Below are 6,810 nucleotides of genomic sequence, written 5' to 3'. Positions count from 1 at the left end.
ATTCCGCAATATTCATTACAAAGTGAAACAAAAACAGATATAATATTACATTTATTGGCAGTAATGCTATGTTCCCACCGACTCGTTTTTCTCATTCGTTTTTCCAAAACATTTTACCGTTTACACCGGGTTGAGATGTTTTAGTTTGACAGTTACCATGGAAACTAGAAATTCACATTTACTCGAAATTCACATATATGCAACCTATGTCCAAATAATTACCGCGAGCGCAAAGGGAAAACTTTTTTTATGTTATTTTCACATGTCCATGTTCTTAAAAGCCTTTGTTTATTCTTTTTTCTATGAAACTTATTTCAATATTTTGAATAGGGTATGTTATTTGGGGTATATTCCAAATTATTGTGTTTTGAACTTGTTTTTTAGTATGGCGAAAACGACTCGTTTTGAAGTGCTTATAAAGGGAAAACATTTCAAACCCCAAAACATGCTTGGTGAGAACACCGTATAAGACAAAATTCAACAATCTCTTAATAATCACTCCTAAAGGCCATACTAAGTTCATATTTCAGATGTGAAAATGACCATATCTCAGCAAATCCAAACAACATTGTGAAAAATGTAATAATTAATCTAATGTGTTTACAAAATACTTTACAGCAAGATAACCCAAACGCATATCTTTCCCTAATAAAAAAATAAGTACACCCTTACAAAAAATCGCTTCTGTAACATATACTCCCAAACATATTTTGCTTCAAGCATATACATTTTTGGGTATTGCCCAAACATTTATATGTTTGATCTCTTCCAATATATAATATGTTTGAAAGCATATTAGTCTAAACAATATATGTTTAGATAGTCTAAGTTCCAAACATTTTGTATTTTTACATCCAAATTCAATAATGTTGTCTTCCAAAAAACAATATGTTATTATGTGAACATACAATACGTTTGGAAGCATTTTGCACCCAAAAATATTATATGCCTAAAAAAAATTCTCCCAAACAATATTGTGCTCAAAATTTTATTTATTTATTTATATATTTACAATCATAATGAATTATGAAAATAAACAGGTAATATAGGTGCTAACAACATAGGTTTTCGACCTGAATGCTCAAAATTTTGTTTCTGCCTAATTGTATATTCCCCCACATCTTTCTCACTTCCACGAGATTTTTTAGTTCTTAGCACTTTTTTCTGTGATACAAACATTGTAGAAGAAATTATTCAATTTTATGATTTTTTTATTTTAATTTTACCTTTTGCCGGACGGGGATTCGAACAGCGGACCACACAGTTTGTAAGGATCAAAGAAGTAGTAGATCAATTGCCCAAGGAAAAATAAAATGTTAATTTTGTAATAACAAGCAACAACCACCAACTTAATTCAATATCGCTCCCTGTCAAATAGCGCTCCAAGCTACTAAACACATATATGTTTATAGGCTATTTCTAAATTAATATATGTTTGCATCCAAGCATATTATATTTACAAACATTTTATGTCCCAAACATAATATGTTCTAACATATTAACATATATGTCCCAAACATGTTATGCTAGTTTATGAACATTATATGCTTGCACTCAAAAATGTTGTGTTTAAAAATTTGTGTTCCAAATATATAATGTTTATAGCCAAACATATGAAAAACAGTCTTTTTCAACCGTGTACATACAACACCGTAAGGAGAAATGTAGTCTGCGATGAAGCAAATGCAAAATTATTTGTAATCACCACAAGGCCGAGTCAACCTTGCTTTCAAAAACTAAAATTCTGATAATTTTTTATAGTCGGAAGGAATTGAATTCCATAATCTGGACAATTAACACAAATTATCTTTTTTTAAACAAGATGTGAGAGAGTCTGTAAGATCTTGATGATTTTTAACATTATCTTTGTATCACAATGGACTGAATAGTCTAAGTGAGCCTGAATCTTAATCGGGCTGCCATTTTAACCTAACCTAACATTATCTTTAATAAAATTTCCATTTTAGTTGTTGTTAACTTTTTCTAGCATACCTTTAGGGAAAACATTAGATTCTTATCAAAAATTTTATTTGAAATATTCACCCTTATTCCTGAAGTCGCCCTCGCCGTCGCTTTTCGTCTGTCGCGACTAATTGGTATTCCGTTCGTCGATATATTCTGCTATCGACGAAAATCGGTATTCCTGGTGTCACTTTTTGTCGCCAATATTGTCGCAGTTAAATTTACAATCGACGAGTTTATTGTTTACTTTTTGAAGAAGTTTTTTTTAGACTTTATTAATCGAACAATTGAAAAATAAATTTAAAAAATGGAAATTGGTAAGATGTAAAGTGACTAATCTTCAAAAATTACAAAAAATGAAAAAAGGAACCAGAGATCAGCCATTAGATGAGCTAGACTGACTACAACGATTTAAAACCGGTTGGAACAAATGGTTTGTAGTTCAATGGCTTTGGTAGAAAAGCTACCTTCAATGGTAGAACAGTTGTAACTATTATTATCTATATTGTTCAAGTATTTAGTCCAGCTTCCATTCTTTGCGGAAGTCATGTTCTATATCATGGAGTCCTGAGCTGACAACGATAACAAATCTATTGATATAAAAATGCGCTATTTGTACTAAATGGACAAAGATTTGTATATATAGCAGTTATGGTCACACATTCACATCATATAAAATAAAACTGCACAATTAAAGTAAACGTGTTGATTATCATTTATTTTGATTTTCCAAGTCAAAATTGGATTACAAACAAACAACAAATAATTAAACTTCAGTTTTGCACATAAAGGTTTTTCACCAAAACACTAAATTAAAAGTACAAATATATTTATGAAACGGTTATATTTTGATCGAGTCTTGCTAAATAATGGATGGAAAAGATCCCAGGAATTGATTGCAAATAATTTCCCTGCCAGCATTTCAATGTTCCATTTCATCCTCATCGCTACCACAGACTCGTAAGTGATACTGCAACAATCGCCAACTGTGATAGTATTTTGCCATCACTATTCGCATGAAAGTATTTTGCCATCACTATTGTCACAAGAGCCATTTTATATTTTGCGAAACACCAAGCGCAACTGGCTTATTATAATTTATTTCAATGAAAACGAATATAAAGTGCTGAAAACATAGTTATTACGCTTAAAATTGTTAAAAGTAAATTGGTGAACAATTTTTGACTTTCCAAATGGAATAAAGTGATAGTTTTTCAAATATTTTCCAGACACGCTGCCTCCGTTGGGAATAAAAGTACTGGCTGATAGACGCTACAACATTTAACTTACAACTTGTAACTCAACATCAATCTCTTATTAATGCATAAAAATGTGTTAAATGTGATGTGATAGCCGTATAAATGTTATATTTATGAGAATTTATAAATGTTTCATAAAATTAATAAACATCTAAACAATCGTGTTTTACTTGACCACAATGATTCTTTTACAACTATCTTAAAATACACTTTGTCTGATTGTTTGAAGGGGCTCTTATTGGCGTCCTTCTAAATGTATCCAGAAGGGCTCCTAATAATTGCACTCATGCGATACTTTTTTGTAGTAACTTGGCGTGGTACAACTTCTCAATAGTGACGGCGCTTTTCCGAGGAGTATTGGATATCGTATACGACTGTTTTCGACGTAGTGGGGATTCTCTGAAGCGCCCCCAAATTCAAAAAATGTTGGCAGGGTTTATGTTTCTAAATTAGTTAATTAAAAAAGTAACCGTGAAAACAAGCTGGTTTTCAACTTGAAAACTGAACATAGTACTCAGCTTAAGCTGATAGTTTTCTAGTGATATCGGCCTTTTATTACCGAGTATTGTAATTGGTACAAAAAGTAATCGTCGCCACTCTACAGGAATACCAAATGAATGACAAGAGGACTTAAAAGCGACGGACGACAAAAAGCGAGGGCGACTTCAGGAATAAGTGTGATTCATATTCGGCTTGTTTTTTTAGTACTAGATGCTCGTTTCAAAATCATGTAAAAAATGTTAATTTTTTTTAATACAGTCGCGGCAATCAAGTGAAATTAAAGGCCAAGGAATGCATAAACGTCTCAAGTCCATTCACAGCTCTGTGGTTTGTCTGTACACTGTACTTGTGAAAAACAAATAGTACTTTCCTGTTTTATAAAAATTAAAAAGGCAACAATTGGACCTTATTAAATTGGAAATTAAATTGTAATGTCGACTAGTTTTTTAACTTTGTATATTCGGTCTTTTAAATCTTGAACTTTTCAACATTTTCAACTTGTTGCATTTCATATGTGTCTGTGTCTCGTTCTCTTCTTCTATTTACAAGCATATGAACCTGAAAACCCTTATATACGAGCATACCTAAGATATTTTATTACATTAACAGCAATAAATTTTTATGTTTGCAAAAATTGAAAGAGAAGAAAATAGTTTAGAAAGCTATATTGCAATTGTTGTAAAATATTAAATTAAAACAAGGTCAGTTGTTTACTAGTTCTTGTTGAAATTGTTTTTGTAGTTTTCCCTCTCTTTTTTGTCTGCTTTCCACATGTCCAAAACATACAATTCGATGTTGGTTTTGGTGCCCATTGATTTTTTCGGCTGCCAAGTTTTTCGCCAATTTTTTTTTACGAATTTGTTTTTATATGGCATGCATATTTTCATGTGTGTTAAATATATAGTTCGGGATAAATATTAGGCACGAAAAATATTTTATAACACATAGAATTATTGAACCGAGACATACATACATACATATGCGTTTGAGTATCAATTCGTTTAAAGGAAACGTTTTAAGTTTGGTTAAAATTGTAAAACAAACTAGGTACACTATTCAAAAAGTATAAGGAATTAAGAAGTGTGCTACACTAGTGCCGTAGACTACATCCAACCCTTATCTGTATTCAGAATCAAAAAGCTGACTTTGCCACCTTTCGACATTTTAAAAATTTGTAAATGTCAATTTTTCGAAGTTTTTCAAAAATTGGAAAAATCAGCAAATAATTTTGCACATTCACATTCATCATATGTCTGTACATATTTTTGTTTCGTTTAAATATATTAAATATATACTATAGATATATTGGGGTCATATCTACATTTTAATATAATGACCACATTTTCCAGAGTCAAAATCAAAAGTCGAGAGACGATTTTCAGAAATATCAAAAATCAATTAGTAAAATTTGAAGATTACAAAAAGTCGACTTCGATTATGTACTCACAAGACCTCGTAATTTATTTATCCGTCAAATATCTAGGAAGAAATGAAAAATAAATATGTTTGTAATACAACATAATGTAAATTGCATATATCTCTTCTCCGGTTAATTTTAACTGAAAAATTTTCAGCAGTTAAGTTCCTATCTGGCATATGGAATATATAGACAAGATGACAGATATGTCTATAGTACGGTTTAAAAGTTCGTAGGCTAACGTAATACTAACGGAGCTTCATGAAAATGGGGTAAAACACTTTAGAAATTTTCACAACTACCCTTTACTTAATTTGTTCTCTATCGGGAAGTGCCGAATTACCATTTGTTCTGAGGACACTAGATGAAAAAATTTTCTTCTATATATCTAATATCTTTATCCATTTTTTTCCGAATACACAATTTAATGTGTAAATTCAATTATGTTTCGACTTGTCTCTCAAGTAGAGTACTCACTACTTATCTCTCATTTGATTCATTTGGTGTCACTCTCTCTGACAATTCTAAATATATATATATATATATATATATATATATATGTTTGCTCGACGTTTATAAATTAATATGTATATGTTTTTATCCACACATAATTAAGAAAATTCGATCTCCCAAATACAAAAACAATCTTTTTCATCCGTGTATATGTTTCTGGCATTTTAATGGATTAGTTTAATAGTTTGTCATATCGATTTAAATTAGAGCATTTGCCCTTACCAAGCCTGCTCAATGGCGAATTTTCCATCACATCTTTTCTACGAATGACGTCGATAAACATTTTGGTGTTAATTAAACTGCTATTGCAAAAATTTTTTTACTATCAATTAAATAAAACAGCATGTTAGCTTTATTTGTTGTCTAACCTCCATTATAGTTTTTGTTGTTCTTTTGGTATGCTGTTGCTGGAGTTGCAATTCGGACCTCATGTTGTGATCAAAGACAATACACCTAAGGAAGATGGGAAATTGGCTACTGAGCACATCAAACCATTTACGGTGTTAGTTCCATACTTTTCGTTTATCGAACCAAACGCGTATACGACAATTATTGGCATAGCATTAAAATGCAAATAAAAGAAATTGAGTGCAGAAAATAAATTTCCATAAAGGGGAAAATTTTTTGTTGTTGCCTAAAATTTAACATTGTTTCATTAAGAAAATTAAGTTTTTCATTTAAAAAACAAGTAAGTAAAGTCTAAAGTCGGGCGGGGCTGACTATATTATACCCTTCACCCCTATGTAGGCCAAAATTTGTGTTACCATCTCAACTACTTCACATTTGCTGGAAGCTATATAAAGGAGACATTTTTTTTATTTCTACAAAATCTCTAGAAATTTAAATCGGCTAACGCTATCCAGTCAATTGGAGGAAACTTCCATGGAAAATGGGTCGAAAATGTGTAACAGTCTACCATATTTCCCCAACTCTGGTGTACGTATATATGGGAGCTATATATAATCTGAAACGACTTTTTGCTATCTATGCGAAATTTCACGTAAATGGGAGTATAACTTTGGCCCCCTGGTCATATGAGGACGGAAGATATATATGGGAGCCATATCTAAATCTGAACCGATTTCAACCAAATTTGGCACATACAATAGTATCGTTAAAAGTACCGCTTGTGCAAAATTTGAAGTATGTCAGGGCAAA

The sequence above is a fragment of the Haematobia irritans genome, chromosome 2, assembly GCF_050003625.1.
Source record: "Haematobia irritans isolate KBUSLIRL chromosome 2, ASM5000362v1, whole genome shotgun sequence".
In the NCBI taxonomy this organism is placed as follows: Eukaryota; Metazoa; Arthropoda; class Insecta; order Diptera; family Muscidae; genus Haematobia; species Haematobia irritans.
Note: the sequence above shows the minus strand (reverse complement) of the source record.